The sequence below is a fragment of the Apteryx mantelli genome, chromosome 12 (genome assembly GCF_036417845.1).
Source record: "Apteryx mantelli isolate bAptMan1 chromosome 12, bAptMan1.hap1, whole genome shotgun sequence".
NCBI classification, from domain to species: Eukaryota; Metazoa; Chordata; class Aves; order Apterygiformes; family Apterygidae; genus Apteryx; species Apteryx mantelli.
In genome coordinates this window covers 21,153,671-21,171,988 of record NC_089989.1, presented here as the reverse complement: position 1 = coordinate 21,171,988, position 18,318 = coordinate 21,153,671, and the positions used below count along the sequence as shown (strand labels likewise).

At 46.3% G+C, this 18,318-nt stretch overlaps 1 protein-coding gene across 1 annotated transcript in view; it reads left to right on the top strand.

Annotated features, from left to right (window-relative positions):
* Positions 1–18,318, top strand: part of LRIG1 (leucine rich repeats and immunoglobulin like domains 1) — a 100,084-nt gene that overhangs the window by 21,520 nt on the left and 60,246 nt on the right. The gene's annotated exons all lie outside the window — the stretch shown is intronic.

Here is an 18,318-nt window from a genome sequence, read left to right as displayed (position 1 = left end):
CCAAACAACCTGACTCTGGGTTATCCTGTGTTCAATCCCTCGGTTAATCTTGCATGCTGCCTTCACCAGTTTCCTGCTATAGCCCTTGCAGTGTTTTCCAAGGCAGATGAAACCCAAATTTTTAACATAAACCTGTTTGCAAATAGGAATGGATTAAGGAGAAGACCTTTTCTCATCAGCTTTTTCATCTGCAGTTACTCGTAAGAACAAATAATTCTGTGTGGAAAAGAGGAGATGAAGCCTGATTTCCTAAGGATTTCTGTCTCTGAGGTTGACTAATTTTTTAATTGACTTCTGCTAAGTTTACCTGCTATCTCTGCATCGTGTTTTAAAATTGCCCTCTTTTTCCCCCAGCTGTCCTTGGTGTATTTTTGGAGGGAGCGGGGCTGCCTGTTTGCTGCAGAAATCGACCCGTGCGATGGTCACAAGCTACAGGGGTGAGCACAGCACGTTCCACCCCCATCCGTCTTCTCTTCCTCGCTCCCGTTTTTACGGAGGCACAGGAGCTTGCTCGCCCTTAGGACCTTTCCTGCCTCCTCCCAGTTGGCCGGCGGAGTATTTGGGAGCAGAGCGTGTCTGCAGCCTTGTCTTCCTTGGGAACCAGCCTGCAGAGTTTTCCCCCTATTCCTCATTTTTGCCTTTGCATGCTCCCGTGCTGCCTGGGCAGTCGATCACACCTTGACCCCGCAGCTGGCCTGCCGCCGGACTTTGGAACTGAGCTCTGGAGGGAAGGGAGAATAAAAAAAAAAAAAAATCAAGAAGAAAAAGGAAGAAATGTTTGTTTAATTCCTTACGTAGCATAAGGTTCAGAGTGAGCAGATTGTGAAATAACGCAGAGCGGGGAATTGCTTTGCCCACGGTTTACAGATAACATGTGCAGAACAGGCAACCGACGTGGGATTTGGGCTGAAGTGGCCGCGGGGGGAGGGAAACAGGGTTTATTTATTTGCGTAGTTTGTTTTTAATTTAAATAACCTTTATAATCTCTCCCTCCCTCGGAATAGTAAGTGATTCCTTATTTATAAAGGCCTCCCCTTATTATTCGGCCTGAAATACTGGCTGTGCTCAAGCTTTTACAATTGGGATTAATTTTTTTAATGGCTGCAGGCAGGGGGTGGATGGCAGGGCTCACTGGGGGGGGCAGGCTCTGCGAGCGCCGTTGTAGTTGCATTTCCGCTGCCGTTGCACCGTTTCGGCAGCTTTTGCCGCTCTCCCGTAGCCCCCGGCCCCAGGGCCGGCCTGCTGCTGCTGTTATGGCTGTGCGGCTATAAATTAGGCAGCAATGTGTTCTTGGGCCGAGCTAATGTGAGGCTGGGTAATTGCTCCGGACAGGTTTACGGCAGGGAGGTGTGAAGTGCCCGCTGTCCGTCTGCACTGTGCGGAGGCAGGAGGAGCACGGGAAGGGGGCCAGCATGGGCAGCAGGGCTGCGATAGCCCCTGGAAGCGATGCTCAGGGGTCGCCTGAGCCGATGTGCAGACAGGTTTGGACATCAGGACCTCATCCAGGGCGAGGGCTTGGGAGCGAAGCGCAGGAGAAGGGGTGTTTCTTCGGAGAGCTTGAGCCTGTACAGCAGAGGAAAGGGAATGTGGTTGGAGGAGAAAGCAGCGGTGTTATCTGTCCCTGAAGGACGGGAGTCCCAAGGTGTCGGCCTCCGGCGCCCTTAATAGCAGGGAGGAGCGCTTGCTCAGCGCTCGAGGAAGTCCTGGTGGCAGGGTTAACAGCAAAGTACTGAGACTATTGAAGTTGTTTAGGCATAGCAGAAACCTTATGACATGGTTGAGTGATCAACATCTAATTGTGCTGAGTGTTTGGCTCAGCCTTGCTCCTCTGTTCCCCATCCCAGCTGGATGCACCGGAGCCCTCCTCACACCTCTGTGGCCTCCTGCAGATTTGTTGGATGGGTTGAAACACAGCAGTGGGCCTCTAATGCCAAAGTAAAAGTTTAGCAGTTGTTCAGTGCATTATAATAATAAAGCAACCAGGCCACATCAGGTTGCTGATGCCCCGTCAGGTGCAGGATGGTAGGTGAGATCCTTTATGCCTTCCGCCGTGGAGACGTGTGGAGGATCATGGAGGGTTTGGTTTTACGTGGGCAGCCTTGCAGATCCTTTCCTGATCGGTTCATGTCATCAAATGGGCAGGGGTGCCTTGCGGTAAAGATTTGAGGAGCTGATGAAGCTGTCACAGCAGTGTGGACACCATCCTCTTTGCTGCGGAGGTGCGACCCATTGCACACATCAGCTATGGGCAGCCACCATGTTGCCTGCCGCCAAGTTAGCCAAATTTGTCCATCAGAGCCCTGTGGGTAAGCGTAGGACTGTGTGTCAATGCCAGAGGAGCGGGGAGTGGATTCAGCGAAAACAATACCCTGAACTTCAATTGTTGACAAGAGTATTTTGGATATATGATTTCCTAAAACCTTTTGCTAATGTTTTCTGTCAGTCAGCCTCATGCAACTGGCTTCTCTGCTCCTGGCTATCAAGGCCTACAGCATTTCCTAGAGGCCTTTTCTCCTTGGGTTTAGAGGTACTTTATCTCTGCAGGCACATGCACGCACATGTTTACTTAGCCAAGTCCTTCCCAGCTTGGAATTGCGCTGCTCTTGTATTACCTTATGGGAAAGTGTCCAATCTTGAGCAAGGGGAAAATAAACGTTTTCGATTCTTTTTCTCTGTGCTGAAAAACAGCTTGCTTTTCCCTAGCAGAACTATAAGCAGGAAACTTCAGGTATAGGTAGGAGTTTCCAATTAATTTCAGAAAGTCATTAGTAAATATGAATGGGACATTTTCAGTAGCAACATTTTAAAAAGTTTGCTTATAAGGAGTTTGTTGATCTAGCAAACATATGGATAACACAAGCCTGGAGGTGTATGATAGTTAATGTGTAACCATTAAATAGACTTATTTGGACACTTCTATGTGTTCACATTGCAATTGAAGCTTATAAACATGGGGAGAATGTTCTTATGTAGAGTAAAATGAGACCCTTTATCCCAGAGAAGGTGCTCATGGAAGAGGTACGGTTTGGGTAACTCTGTTCATGTGACTTGGTGTAAGTGTGGTGCTGCAGAAAAAAGCCAGCTACCAGTGCTAATTCATGACTGCAATATCACCAGGTTTTGGCTTCCGTCCCAGGGGCCAGTTTGGTATATTGAAATTCAGATATTTCACAGCGTCATTTTGCGTGGACTATTTTATTGAGCCTCCTGAACCAAGGATTACGTTGTTGCTGTAGACGGGGTTTTTTTTTGGCTCTTGTCCCTGTGTTTTCTCATTTTAGAGCAACTTTGGTTGTGTCAAATTTGTTGAAGATTTCATAAAATGTTTTCCTGCTGACTAACCTGATCAAGCCATAAATGCTTTCCACAACGCCTGTGAATCTCTGTCCTGGTTAAAGTACGTCTTCTAGCATTACACGGGCAGCTGAGGACATCAGGATTGTAGAAAGGTTTCGGTTTCTTTTCTTCACCTTTTAGACCAGACAGCATATTTTATAGAAAGTGCAGACTTGATGGTGGAGGCTCAGTGGACGAAGTGTGTATGTTATGCAGTAGCTCCTCTTTATCACGAGGAGAAATTCAGGCTGAAAAATAGACAGCTGGCACTGAATTCCCTAGAGAGCGAATGGACTGGTGCTGCCAGTCCAGCAAACTGCAGAGGGGACAGGGTGTAAATGCAGGGGGTGCCAGGGATTTTCTGCTGCTTGTACCATAGACGCAAACCTTTACCTCCTCATGTCTTTAAAAAAAGAAAAAAAAAAAATCAATCCCAGCCACAGAAAGGGAAAACTGTAAATTCCTGGTTTCCATCAGCTTTGGCTGCCTGGGCTTTGTGCTGTGGCAGGGGTTTTTCGCTGAGCCTGTGCAAGATAACCTGCTTTCTCTGCTGCAGTTCTCTTAGTGAATGCACCGGCGGACTGTTAACTTTGGCCAGATACCTCTGCAGTGTTGCTTTGTAGCGTAGTCTGGACAAAAGGTTAAATCAGGCAGTCGTTTCTGCAGTGCTATTTCCTATACGACACTCTGGAGAAAGTTCAGTATCACTTAGTTAACTTCTGCAGAGCCATTTCCTGCAGGTTTTGTTAGAGAAAGCTAGATTATACGTTTCCAGTTGCAAAATACACTACAACTTATTTTTACACAATTTTCATTGGTTTGCAGAAGGATTTCTAGAGGGGGAGCCTGTGTATTTGGAAAATTCTGAAAGTTTTTTTTATTTCATACCTGCTTGCTGTGACAAATTGAGGAAAGTGGAGTGTTTTTTTTGTTTTGTTTTACGTGGTGTTGCTGTAGCAGTGAGCCAGGCTTGGAAATCCAAATTATATTTTTGAGCACAAGAGTTGCATGGTGCACTGAGTTGGTGGCCTGTCTAGCCTGGGATCCTGTTTCTGCCAATGCCCGTTTTTAAGAAAGTGTAAGAAAAATGCGTAGCAAACCACCAGGTTGTAACATGCCTGGAGGAGAAGCATCTCCTGTGATCAGACACTGTTCGTTGCTTGAGTGGGAGAGTTTGTTGCCCTCTTCCTTTAGAAATCCAATCTAACGTAGTGTGAGGAGTTCACACTACATAAAACCTGTCTTTTTTTTAATTCTCTTAAGCATGTGGCTTCACAAATGTAGTAACAGTTTGCACAGGTGAGTTTTACCTGTGTGTCTTTTTCAAGCATGTGATGTGCTCATACTCTCTAGTTTCCTCAGACTTGTCCTCTTGTGTTGTATCTCCTATGACCCCGCTAGTAGGCTGCCTTGGGATCCCCGTTGAGGTTCATCTTGGGATTCCTTCATCTCTTTGCACTTGAAACTCTGCACTGCTTTTCCATCCCTCTCCGTACTTAGAACAATGTGTTTTCCATGAGCCCTAAAAATTCTCTTTCTGGTCCCGGTAAAACGGCAACATTTCTTCTCCTTGATCTCTCAACAGAGATTAATTTACCTCCTCCCCAAGGGGTATGGTTTCATTTCCCTGCAAGCAGTGGGCGCACCTGTGGCCCTCCCCATGCAATAGCAAACCTTGGGAGCGCCTTCTGCACTCCTGTTCTTTAAATGATTGCTTTCTGGATTGAGAGGTGTTGGTGCAAAGCCAGAGCGTGTTTTGCCCCGCGAAAGGTGTAGTGCGAGCAGTGAATGGCGAGCTCCTTGGCACAGGGCCCAGGCTTGCAAGGACCACTCGGAAGAGCGAAAGGGTATTTCTGCTCTTTGCCTGATTGTAGTGTTAGCTTTTCTATTTTCGGTGTCAGTCAGGTTGCCACCCACGTGGAGGTTCTTGCTTACTAGACACCTTTTATTTTCAGAGGCCACCAGGCAGTTTTAAGACGGTGCTACTTTGGATTTTTCTGGAGTGGGATGGGTTCAAAGCAAGAGGGTGGATTTGGCTGTCTCTTACCATCTTCCTGCAGAACTTGTTGTCAGATGAACTCTTCATTCAGACAAAGTGGTTACCTGTGTTTAGAGCTGCGACTGGAGCCTCCGTTGGTATATGAACACCTTCTGGTGGGTAGTGACTAAAATGGACTTACAGCAAAAAATCTGATCTAAAATGCTAAGTGCAGCAATATGACTTTAGCAATAATAGTTAAAATAAGGTAGAATGAGCTTATCAAAATACCTTTTGAATCCAGCAGTTTTGCAAGAGACTGTGTCTTGCTTTCTATAGCCAAAGAACATGGAAATGTTCCCCTTCCCATCCCACTAGTAACCTAACATGGGAAGGATAAAAATCGATAGAGAAAACTTCTTCCTTGATTCAACCTTAATAATGACTGCCCTTGCTTTGAATTAGCTGTGATGCTTTTAGCTGAGAAATTGCACAAATCCAAGGCAGTTCATTGAATAATAAATCAAGACATCAGTCCAGCGAAGTACATTGTAGCCCTTTGAAGTTGAAAAAATACCTTATGGGTCTAAAGGCAACACATGCGCTCAGTTTTGGCACCTGGCTCATGCTAACATGGGGTTTGCTTCACCTGCTCTGCCCCCACATCCGCTTGCCCAGGCCTCCTGAGGGGTTAAAAGTGACTTGAACAGGAAAAAGCTGAAGCTCTTACCATCGGAAAGAGGGGCCTGCGGCAGTGTCTTCTGATCCCGGGAAGTCCTGAGATATCAGTTCCTTCAGCAGGGACAGTGAGCTCATTCTAACAACTTTCTAAAACTTTATTGGCTGTAATTTTTCCTCTTTCTCTGAGTCTTTCTACAGTTTGAGTTGCACTAATAAAGAAGTCTGGCTTTATAAATGGAAGGAGTTGAAAAATAGCACCAATAAAAACTGTAAAACTCTCAAACATTTTTCAAATAGTGCTTCTGTAAAAGATGTAGCATTATATGGTGGGGCGGAGAGCGTAATAAAGATTTTTACTGGCGCTCTTCACAACTCAGTCAAAAGCCGTACAGCTGTCCTGAACTCCGCTGATAGTCTTTTTGTCTATATACAGCTATAGCTGTATGCGGTCTGCGCTCATGCATACGTAGACCTGTACACATGTATGTGTGCGTATGGCTGTGTGCATGTCTATAAATTCATACACATAGTGAAGCACATAGCCATGTAAATGCGCAAGTTACTTGAGATAGCAAGAATATATTCTTATTTGTGCTGTTCTGCTGTATGTAATGAGGAATGGGATGGCTGGTATGTAATGACTGAAAGTAATGACTGGAAAGCAGCAATAGATTTAAGCCCCGGTGGCTTCCTTAAGGCATTCTTTGGGCAGAGACTTGGGCACCAGCTTCATCTGCTTTGAAATCATTGCAGATATCCTGTTGCTGTCCGGGCAGTAAACACTGATAGAGGAGTTGTTGCAAAAACGTCCAGACTGCTTGTTCTGATGGACAGCCCTGCTCATGGAGCTCATAGCATCAGGGCAGCAGTATTGTTGTTAGATAATACAGTTATAATATTCCCATATCAGTGTGGCTTTATGGACAGTTCCCCTTCAGATACTCAGCATATTCTAGTTTTCTGTAGCACTGGCCACATTTTAAAATAAAGAGCATCTTCTAGAGGGATGCCATTTTCTGTGTCATGCCTTTGGTAACCACAGGGATGGACATATGTTAGACGCTTTCCTTACACTGACTTTGCATGTAAGCAAGCAGTATGTGACCTGCTGACACTTGTTTAATGACAGGAGCCTGTGGAGCATCTTTTGGAAATTTCTACCTCACACTGCTGGGTTGGTAATGTGCTTCAGCCTTTTGCCATCTTTGCGAAAGATGATGATACAGCTATTTGCCATCTGGTGCTATAGTTTGTGATATAGGGAGGAAGCTGTGACTGCTGTTATCAGGCCCTGTGCAGAGTTTAAGGCAGGTTTATCTAGAAAATAGCTCTGCTTAGGACCTAAAATATGGAGTAGATTAACTTGGGAGTTTCTTCTGGCTTTTCATTGTCAAGTGAAAGGTAGTTTCATGGTAGATTTATTTGCCTTGTTTTGCAGCAGATTCATTATATATAGCTTGGCTTTTGTTTCTCTTGAACTAGGTGGAAATGGTTTCTTTAAAATGCAACCTTTCCATCTTGAAGGTCAATTAAAACAGGTTGTAGGTCAGATAAAATAAAGGGACAGAACATTTGCTTCTTGCTGTATCTATTTCTGTAATGTTATCAGTGCATGTGGTTTTATTTCTAGCATTTTGTTCCAGGGCTTCCTCTAAAACTGAACAAATTGAGTCACTTGGATGCAGTACAGCTTCCAATTTGGGGTTAGAAATCCATTAAATTGCTTGGTGCTTTATTGGCAATATAAAACTGCTTGGACTGGAAGTGCATTATGATTGGACATTGATTACTCAAAAGGAGAGAGGGTTGATGCCTGTGGAAACCACACACCTCCAGCCACAATGGCCAGCTTGTCGAATTTTTTAGCTTAAAATGTGCATGTTTTGCCCTTAAAGCACTCTTCATTATTACAAAAGAGAACTATTTTAAACTGAAAAGGGAGAGCTGTCCGCTGTACGTCTTTTCACACCTCGAGGATATTGGAGCTGGCCATACAGCATGCAGTGCTGCCAGCCTTTGACTGCTCTATAGGTGGTAACCAGCCCTTTACCTGATGCTTTGAGGATATGCATGCAACTTTTTCATGCGCAAGCCAGCCTGTGAGGTCTTTGGAGTCTGTCAGTCCCTGGTACTGAAAACTGTAAGGAATGCCCTTGTCTAGTTGGGCACAGCGCTGTGAGGAGCCCGGTGTTGTAATTCCACTTGCAGCTGGATTGCTGCTAGGATCAGAAAGGGATTTATTTCCCTTGTTGATTTATCTTCCTTGCATTTCCCTGCGAAATTGTCCAAGCGTTTTGAGACCTGTGTTACTGCCAGTAGGTGGGAAGATGGTGGGGACAGGACACCCTTTTCCTCCTCAAACCAAGAAACGCACTGTGCTGGAAGATGTTTTGCAGAGTTGGCTACTTTGGCTCTTGTCAGTTAATTTGTTGAATTTTGCAGCGGATCTAATGAGACGGAGCTATAAATCAAAATCCCAGCAAATGCGTTTCTCCGATGACTACAGGGCAGGTGCACCGGGCGGCTGGTGAGTGTGCGCAGCACGTGAGCGAGAGTCGCTGGTGAACCAGAGCAAGGTAGCGCTCCTGGCCAGGGCCGGCGGTGAGGGCGTGAACAGCAGCTCCTTCTGGGAAGTGCCAACCCTCTTGGGTTCTGCCCGGCTGCTTCATGAGGGAAGGAAGCAAAGAATGTGTCTGCCGCGTTCAACGGCGGTGTCAAGCGCAGGAGGGGCCAGGCCAGCACGAGCGAGGTGGCGAGCCTGCGCGCTGGTGCCGTAGTAGAAATCTGCACGCTGTTTTTCTAAGACTTTTTTTCTCCTCCTCTTTGCCTGACTAGTTTTAACCAGCTCACAAATATTCCTTTGTGCCGCTTCCAAGTGAATGTGTTTTTTGGGGGGAGATTGGTCCTCCCTGATTAACTATTAATAAGGAGAACAGAGAGAGAATGAAAAGATGAGCAAACACTCGCGGCGTGGGTCCCTGCCCTCGCCGCAGCATTAATGATTGACCGGGCTTCGCTCCGGCGGCAGCAGAGGGAGCGGTGCCCCGCGCCGGTGCCGGCCCGGGCCTGGCCAAGCGTTGGCCCGCTGGTCTGAGCAGGCTGGGCAGGGGCTTGGGCTCTGCAGGGTGGTCTCGTGGTGCAGAAATTTAAGAGTGGGTTTGGCGCTCTTGCGTTCCTGCACCCCTACCAGCCACCACGTAACGGGGTTTAAGCTCATTTACCCCGTCCCAAGCCCTGGGGCAGGGAGCACCTTCTCCCATCCATGCAGAAGGGCATGGTCCAGATGACTTAAAATCTCAACTTCTTTTTTTCTTTTTCTTTTTTTCCCCCCTTTATTTCTTTTTTCCCCCTCCTCTGGCAGCAGACAAGCACCTGGAGCGAGCAGTGAGTGTTACAAGCCCTTCCTGCAGCTTTGCACGAGCAGGCGAGCAGCGTGTGCTCGCACGGCGCCGCTTGTTAACAGCACTGCGAGAGCTAGGTCTCGTGACGTAGTCACCAAATGAACGTGTCTGACAAATAAACCGTGGTGCTGGAACGCTGGAAAAACTTCTCCTCAGTTAGTTAAACACTGGACTTAGCAGAAATGCTTATGGATGTGATTGAAACCACTTGAATGCCTGAAGAGAGCAGAGCACATTACAATTCTGTGTTTTAGTAGAAAACATATCTTAAAATATGGGTTATTTGATATTATTGAATGATTGTTGACCTCAGATGTTTTCTTAAACCGTGCAAACTTCTGAACAGTGTGCAGGGAGCTTGAGTTATCTCTTTTTCATCTGAACTTGATCTGTAACCCACAGCTGGATTTTGCACAGTCACATGATGGGGGTTTTAGGTTGCCAGCAGTCGAACACATTGCTGTGGATCTCTCCAAGCCTTTCTGCATCTGAAAAAGCCAGAGGTTAGCGTGGTTTATCTGCTGTGAGTACTTGTGAAAACTGCACAACTTTGAGATGAAAATATTTGTTTTTTCAGAAGTAGTGGAGGTTTTTTTGAACTGTAACTCGTATTTAAGACTGATTTATCAATGTAGCTCTTGTGTATTAAGTATCAGTTAGTGGAGGCTTAGCAGTTGTTCTAAGGGAGACGTATAGTAAATTATATAGTTGTTAATCCTCAATAAATAGGCTTAGTATGTTGAATACACAGTGGGGAACCTTAATTAAAAATGTTAGTAAAGAAGTCACGGCCTTTATTGATTTACCGAAGAAACACAGTGGTGATGGAAGCAGGACCAATCTGTTTCATGTGTATTTTGTTTATGAGCAAGACTTCTAGCTGTTGCTTTAGCATTGTAGGACACAGTGTGCTTTGCCTTGTGGAGACAAAGTCTCTGAAAAAGAAATTTGGCATAAATTATTCAAAGAAAAAAAAGAGGCTGCTGTTACACAGTGGAGCAAGAAATTTCCTTGCTAGTTTTGGTTTTAGGATATGTCTTTCTCATGACATTAAGTAGCACTTTAATTAAACAAAACAATAAACCGAGAACAAACCCTATGGGCATCTGAGCAGATTAAAGGTGGAGTTTATTTGTGGATTAAAAAAACTTCCACATCCTGATTTTCCTTTCCAGTTTTTTACCTGTCACAGGTGGCAAACCAGGGTTGTTTTATGTTAAATTAAATATGTTTGTTTTTATTTAGATGTCCCTGCCCCCTTTTGAAATTTGCTTTTTGCTTGGAGGCAGTTCTCACAGCTGACGGCTGCGTGTGTTTCAGAGAGGGAGAGAATCCATTTCCTTCAGGCAGTGCAGCTTAATAGAAGCAGCAAATAAAGTGAAAAATTGCTGCAATTAAATATCGTCTGCTCTAATCCTTGCAGCATCCCCTGTTCCCTGCTGCACAATGCCGCCTTTGACTGCGCTGCCTTGCCCGGAGCAGAGGAACATGCAATCATAGTGGGAGGTTTCGGAGCCGCAGTAACTGCAGGCCATGCGGCTGCTGCTATTATTTTTTTTTTCAGAAGCAGAGAAAACTCTGCTGAATACGTTGTCGCACCTCCTTGGTGCTCGCTTTGTCTTGCCTGCGCTTGGGTCGCTCCGGATCCCTGCTGGCTGCCGTAAAGGGAAAGGGCTGTCGGGGACCCCGGGAGCAAACGCTCCGGGGTCCCTTTGGGGCGCCCTGCGGGGACAAAGCCCCGCAGTCCTCCCTCTACCACTGAGGCCACTGGATGGCTTTCAAATTACTTCACTTTCTGAAGTCTCCCATTACTTTTTTTGGAGCGCAGTGCCGTTGAAGTAACGACAAGACTTTCATTGAATGGACCACAGGATCAGGCCTTGGGGGAAATGAGTATGGTCACTTTAGTCTTGAAGCCGCTGAGGCATAGCGAGAGGTGTGTAAACACCTGAGATACCGAAGTGCTTTGCACATGTATTGCAATGTACTTGTATGTGTGTGTGATTACACAGAAAGAAAAAAATAGCCTCAAATTGATCTTTCTTTAAAAAAAAAAAAGACTTGAAACATTGGGGTGTTTCAAAGAGAGGATTTTCCAACAAAACCCCCCCAAACTGAAAAGAACTCAGTTTTTGTTGATCTAAGATTATTAGAATAGTAGGAAACAGGATCCTAGGTTTTGTCCAAACACATTTGTGTAAACCTAACAGAGCCTAAAATAACCTGACCCTGCTGTTTTTAAAGACGCAAACATGTAAGAGCCCCTTGTTGTAGGAGATTTAGAAACCCCAGCTGCAGTTCGGTATTACTCAACACTTTGCTCAAAGAATTTGCTGTCCTTGGGAAACTGCAGCGAGCGCGCTCGCTCTCCCGGGCTGCCTGGGAGAGCCGGGCCGCCGATAATGATCGTATTCTCTACGTTTCCAGCCTGCCTTGAGCGTTACGCAGGCCCACCAGTCCGCTCTGGTGGTCGCTTACCCGATTTGTATGCACAAATGCCTGTGTGTGCCAGATGTGTGGTCTCCGGGCTCTCGTGAGTGGAAACAGTCGGGAGGGCAAAGTGGCGGAGCAGAAAGGCAGGCCAGGGCTCAAAACGCGCCTCAAAGTTACTCGCAGATGAGAAGATCCTTCCCCAGTTCCTTGAACCATATCAACCGCATGTTAAGCTAAATTGTAGTCCTGTACAATGGATCGCAGTGATGTGGTTTTAATTAGTATTATTTGCGTTAATGACTGCATGCATCTGCTGGAATCAGCATGGTATTGATTCTTTGGTAATCATGCTGCAAGAATTTCCTTTAGACAGTATTGTTAGTCATGACCGAGAGTGATTCATGGCGCAGTTTGCTTGGTGTCTGGATGACCTCTCAAAGTTTGTCTTCACTGTCAAATTAGCTCATGTTATGGCTTGAGGGTTGCCCTTAAGTTGACTCCCTTCTGCACATAAAGCCCCTTATATGAGCATGCTATTAACCCAAGCTAATATGCTGCTGCTGCTGTTAATTTGAGCTAGTGTAAGTAAAGCTTGAGTGAGCACAATCGGTTAGCCGATAACAGGACCTCTCTGTAATGGGGTGCAGTTTCACCCACGCAAGTGCTGCTTGTCCTCCTGTGTCTTTCAGCATCCCTTTCTTCTCTCCAAAATAGCTTGCTGCTTACTCGCAGCAGCGAGCAGGGACATTCACCTTCTGGTGCCCTGTGCTTTGGCACTCTTACCTCCATTTAAGAGGCGCTGTTGCCGATTCTTGGCTCGGGAAGCTTCTGTGCACCAGCAGTGTTCCTTGTCATGTGCACCGGGCGCCCAGGACAGACGGACAGACAGAGCTCCCCAGAATATGCTGCACAAGAAACTGCCACGGGCTGAGCTGGTTGTCGTTGTGGACAACCCAGAAAGCTGAGCATCCTGCAGACTGCACGGCCTATGTCAGCCCAACTGTTTGAGCACCGCTTAGCAGTGTGGGAGCTTGCATCTGAGGCTGGCTGAACTGCAAGACCTAGGGAGCGCGGATTCCTCAGGTGAAGCCTTTGGCTCTGTTGTTTGTCTTTGCTCACCTTGGGCCTGTTAAGCTAAGTTAGGGAGCAGTGGGATAGAGGCGGGGGTGGTGAGCGAGCCTCGGGGTGTAAGAATCTGTGGTTCTGTATCAGTTTAGCAGACAGATTCAAAGAAAATGCAGGAATGACTGTGGTGGGTTGGAGGAGCATTTCCCCATGTCCAGGCTTCAGCTTCTGGCAGTGCATCAGCCGCTTCAAAGGAATCTGCAAGAAATCCTGCAGCAGGTAATTAAGGACTAGCATGTCTAGTGTGTAAAAGCTCCTTCTAACTCTAATCAGTGTTAATGGCTTATGCAACTCCATAGAGTGGCCATTAGTTTTAGGGGAGGACTGAAGAAATCTTGTTTAGGGGAAGATGTTGCCATGCAATGCAGCTGTCATTAGCTGGGGCTAGCTACAGTAGCTGTTTGACTGCTGTTTCTTGTGTCAAGATTTGGGATTTGTCTTGTGCACCAGGAAAAAAAATGGTCTAAAGCTGCTTCTTTCTGTCCCCAATGTGCATATGACTGACTGGATCCTTGCAGTCTCTTTGATTACCTTGCGCTTCAATCTTCTTGTGGGAGGCTTGATAAAGTACAGTATGCTTGGTTGTGCCTGTTAGAAAGGTGCTGAGTTAAACTTTGCATGTCACGGCTTATGAGGACTCCGTTGCCTCTTTGGAAGCTCAAAAAGCTTGTTTAAAAGGGACGAGTGCAAGTGTGCTTTCTTCTGCACACAGCTGTATGCTTTTAGCATGGGCAGTGTGCTCCTTCTCTTGTTTCCCTGGCCTCCATGGCCAAGCTAATTCAGCTGCGTTGCTTTTCATATCCAGTCAAGTGCGCGTGGGCCTCCATTCCAGTGCTGTGAAGCCAGCTACAACCATGTGGGAAGAGGCTGGTGCCTATTCAGTGAGCTGCGGCCTAGGCAGCTATCTTTCGACAGATTAGCCAGAGGAATTTCTGTTGCAGGACTCGATTGTTCTGGGCCCTCGGCTCCCTTTTGTGCCTGATCAATGAAAAGTTGTGTTATGACAATGGTTGACAAAGTGTTTAATGAAAGCTGGAGCTGGCAGTGGCAGAGCTTCGAGCCATCCTCCTTTTCTCCTCTGCCTGTCATCAAAAGGTGCAGAAACGCTTTTGACATAATCTTCCCCACTGACAGATAAATGGTTTTGACGTAAGGGTCGGAAACCTTCACCTCACTGAACAGAATTCAGCCGTCATCGTGATGAACAGAGACCAGCAGCAAGACATCTATTTATTCTTCTGTCTGGCAAGTCAGCCATGCCCCTCTGTTTTGGAAAGAAGGGTGGCTTTACTCCACACTGGCCGAGTTCCCAAAGCACAACCAACATTCCCGCGTTAACCCGCAGTCTACCCCGTGCCTTCCCCAAGGAGGCAGGATTGGCGTCTCAGGATTCAAGGAGCTACCAATCCCTCCTCGTTGGTGCGCATGACTCTTTGTGCGACACCATTATTACTTCCAGGAGATAGTTTAAAGGAAGGCTGGGTACCTGGTTATTTAACAAGGCCTTCCTTTGCCTCTTCGCAATGCTCAGTGATCCCCAGTGCCATTTTTACAACGCTAAGTAAAGGCAAACACTGCTTTTTTTTATTCAGAGACAGGTCTGGATAAATAGAACACGGCCCTTCCCATATTGGTTTAACATACTCTTAGTTCCTGATCATGGACATCTTACTGACAGGAGGGGGAAAAACCCTATGTTGCTGGATTAGCCAACACAAGGAAGAACTGAAAGACATGTAATAGCTAAATAAAGTGCAGATCGCTTCTCATGCTGCTAAGTCAAAATACTTTTTTTGTTTAGAAAAAGAAAGAAGAAAAAACATGTCCACACATGCAGAAGCAGGCAGGATGCTGGGCAGAGGGCCATCTGCTTGGATATTCCCACACTTGGGCACAGCTAACCCAATATGTGGATATGGTGCCAGAAAAATGCACTAACTGCCCACTTAAGGCGTGTTCTCTCTGTGTCTTGGGGCTGGCATACAACACTGTAGATGGTGCATTATAAATTTTAGCTGCCTTAGGGGAGTGCCGATTGGGAAAGGGATGGGGTTTTGTTTTGGGGAGCTCTTTCTCTTCAAAGATGATGCTTTAAAACACTGATGGCAGAAGTGTTTGTTCAGCGTGAGCGGTTCCATTATTGTGTTGCAGAGGCAATGCATCGGGCCAAGGGGTTCCTTGAGGAGCAACACGCTTTGCACTCTCCTGGTCCCTGCTGTCGCAGAGCAGAAATGTGGCCATTTCCAGTGCCATGACAGCCGTTCCCATACGTTTGGTGTCCCCGGCCTGCCGCGTTCCTGGGCTGCTTGACCAGAGAGGCCGAGAGCTGCTGGGGACGTAGCAGCCTTTGCGGCGCGGTGCCCTGCGTTCGGAGCCCATGCCTTGTGCGGGAGCGCTGCATGCGTGCCTGACCTCGAGTTTTGAGTTTCCTTCGTTATTTGCATTACTGGAGCCTGACCAGGATCAAGGCCTCATTTCACCAGCGTTGGGCAAACCAAGACAATACGAACCTCAATTTTATTTACAGTCTAAATAGACAAGACGGACAAAGGGTGGCTGTGGAAACAAAAGCTCTGGAGAGGTGATGTGACATGACCCGGTCACACAGCAGGAGCTTAAGAGAGCCAGGAGTAGAACGGAGGTTTCCTGACTCCTGGTCCCACTGATCTATCTATTGGAGCACGCTAAGTCTTTTTACCATTTGCGTGCTCTGGCTGGTATGCCAAATACTGTCTAGTGAGGGGGATCTGAGTTCTGGGAAGGGGATCCTGTGATTGCTGATGCTTCAGGCTTGAAATTCCTGGGCATTTTAATGTAAGTTAAAATACAGCTAGTCTCAGGGAAATTGAATAGAACTGTTTACTTTGGTGTATCTATTTATTTTCAAATCTTCTATTTATTTTGCACCAACCCTGTATCTTTAGTTTACATTTCCCCACTGATTTTTGCAGGAGCACAGTATTGTATGTGTGGCAAGGATAGCTGGAGGTTGGAGCAGGTAGCTTGAGGAGGGCTGAAGGTTTTGGCATATGGGAAGTGGGATTGGTGGGCCATTCCATTAATGGGATGTTTCTGCTCAAGTAGTCACAGGTGAAACAAAATATTTCAGAGTAAACCCCTGGAACCGAGCACATGTTCACATCCTTCAGAGCTGCTGTTTCAGGCTGCTGGAAGGCTCAGGTAGACATTTTGCATAGCTACACTTGTTTTCTTGCTGAATGTTCTTTGTAGCTACAAAAAAAATAACGCCCCAAATTCAGCTCTGAGTAGGTATTTCTGCAGCAAGCTTTGGAAATTACTTGTCTGTGATTGCAGGAAGCTAAACACAGCTATGCCAGCTGAAGAGCTAGCTACTTGTGCAATGACTTTGGTGTTCAAACTTCTCAAATGGCAACAGCAATAATCAAAAGGTTGCTTTGGAAGATATTAACCCCTGGTTATGAAATTCTCTAAGAACTTTGGTTTTTCCCTTTTCAACTTCTGAAGTTCACGTTGACATGGTTCAATGTTGGAGCACTGGATAAGCCTGGGATCTGTTCCCTTCATCAGGCGTGCAGGGATCAGTTTGGTGCCTCTGATTCTCAGTGCTTGGTTTGTACAACAGCCCACTAGCCTATGGCAGAGGAATGTTTTGGGGATAAATATGTTACTTTAAGAAGTGCAAAGATATTGCCACAACAGAAGATGCAGAAATATATTAAGACAGATGGATTCATGCTCAGTCATGACAGTGCCGGCACTGTGGTTGTATTTCCCCCGTGCAGTTTGTCACTAGCATTTGTCCCTGCTTTATTTTTATTGTGTTGAGCCTATAAGATATTACCTGTTGTACGTTCCTCTTTTTTTGCCTGTACATCAGACAGGGACAAGCTCCAACCTGATTTTGCTGTGTGGTTTAAAAAAAAAAAAAAAAAAAATTCTAGTAATGTAATCTGTGGGCAAATTGCACTTTAATTTGTAATTGTGCTATGAATATGGACTTGGCTTTCAAACACACTCAGAGTTTAAACTGCAGTTTGACTTTTATTTAGATAAATGCCTTTGAGTTCATAGTGAAATGGATATCTGCTGTAGGCTGGTATTGATTTAAAGGTCTCCTGAGTGTTTTAAAAGACAGTAGGGGCTTACAGGACAGCATATTTTAAAACTGGATGCTTGGTTAGGTTTTACACTCCTGTGCAGCCCTTAACAGAATCTAGACCTGAAGCCACCCCATGCTGAAGGCTTTGTGCCTTCTTTCACAGCAGGTATTTGTAGAAAACTGAATATTTCATGCAAGATGCAAGGAGCCTTTCTTAGCCGGCTCCTTGGGAAGCCGTGGGGAACGGCGTGTGTGAGAGCTATCGAGTGGTGCCAGCGTGCAGCGGGACGTTGCAAGAACTTCCCGTCAGCGCGTCCTAGGAGGACGTGTGAGCAATCACTGCTGCTCAGCTCCAAAGTGGCACTTGTGCTAACCATCCAGGGTTGGTGGGCTTTTTAGTCTTTCAGGTCTTGTTGGTGTTTGCAAGCATTGCCATGGGCCTAAATATCTCTGTGTTACCCCGAAGTGCTGCAATGGGTTGGCAGGAGCAATTCAAATGGGAGATTTCTCTATGTTCTTCTGCCAGCTGTCCCTTTCTTGTCTGTAAGCTCTTGGGTCCTGTGGGTATGGATAGGAGTTCAATAGGTGCCTCAGTGACTTAGGCCCTGTTTACTAGTTTGGGCTGCAGACCTGCTTTGGGTCTGTGGGCACAGCTTCCAAACAAAGCAGATGTACAAACCGGGGAAGATTGGCCCCTTTTCTAGTCAGACTGGCTCGGTAGTTTGAATAGGCAGCTGAATGTTTGAGGGCTTATCTAAAATCAGGCTGTGAGTCTTTTAGGTCATGTTCAGAGGTGCAGTAAGAGGGTGTAACCTCCCTGCAGAGGAGGCAGGAGGGTTGAATTTTGCTCGGGCTAATATCCTAGAGATGGGTGTGGAGCAGGGTAAAATTAAAGTAGGTCCCCCCTCACAATTTCCTTACAGCTCCTTGTGGTTGCTTTTCTTGCTACCACCCATCAATTTGCCTCCTCCCTCTTTAGATTACGCGCTGGTAGTAACACGCCAGCACTGCATACATCATGTTAATTAGGCCATTTGTTAAATTCCATGTCATTCGTCACTTGGTCTTAATTGATCTGTGCTCTCCTTGTAAGTCCATAACTGCAGGTTTGACCTGTCCTATGTCAGCGTGCTGCTAATGTGCATCTGGGAGGGAAGATTTTCCTGCCGCTCTGTGTGCGATGGCACAGCAGAGCGGGGCAGAGGCGTCGCTCTTGTTTTCGGAATTGGTGCTTTACGCGTGCTTTCACCCCTGTTTCGTTATTCTGTCTGTTTGCTGTCCCC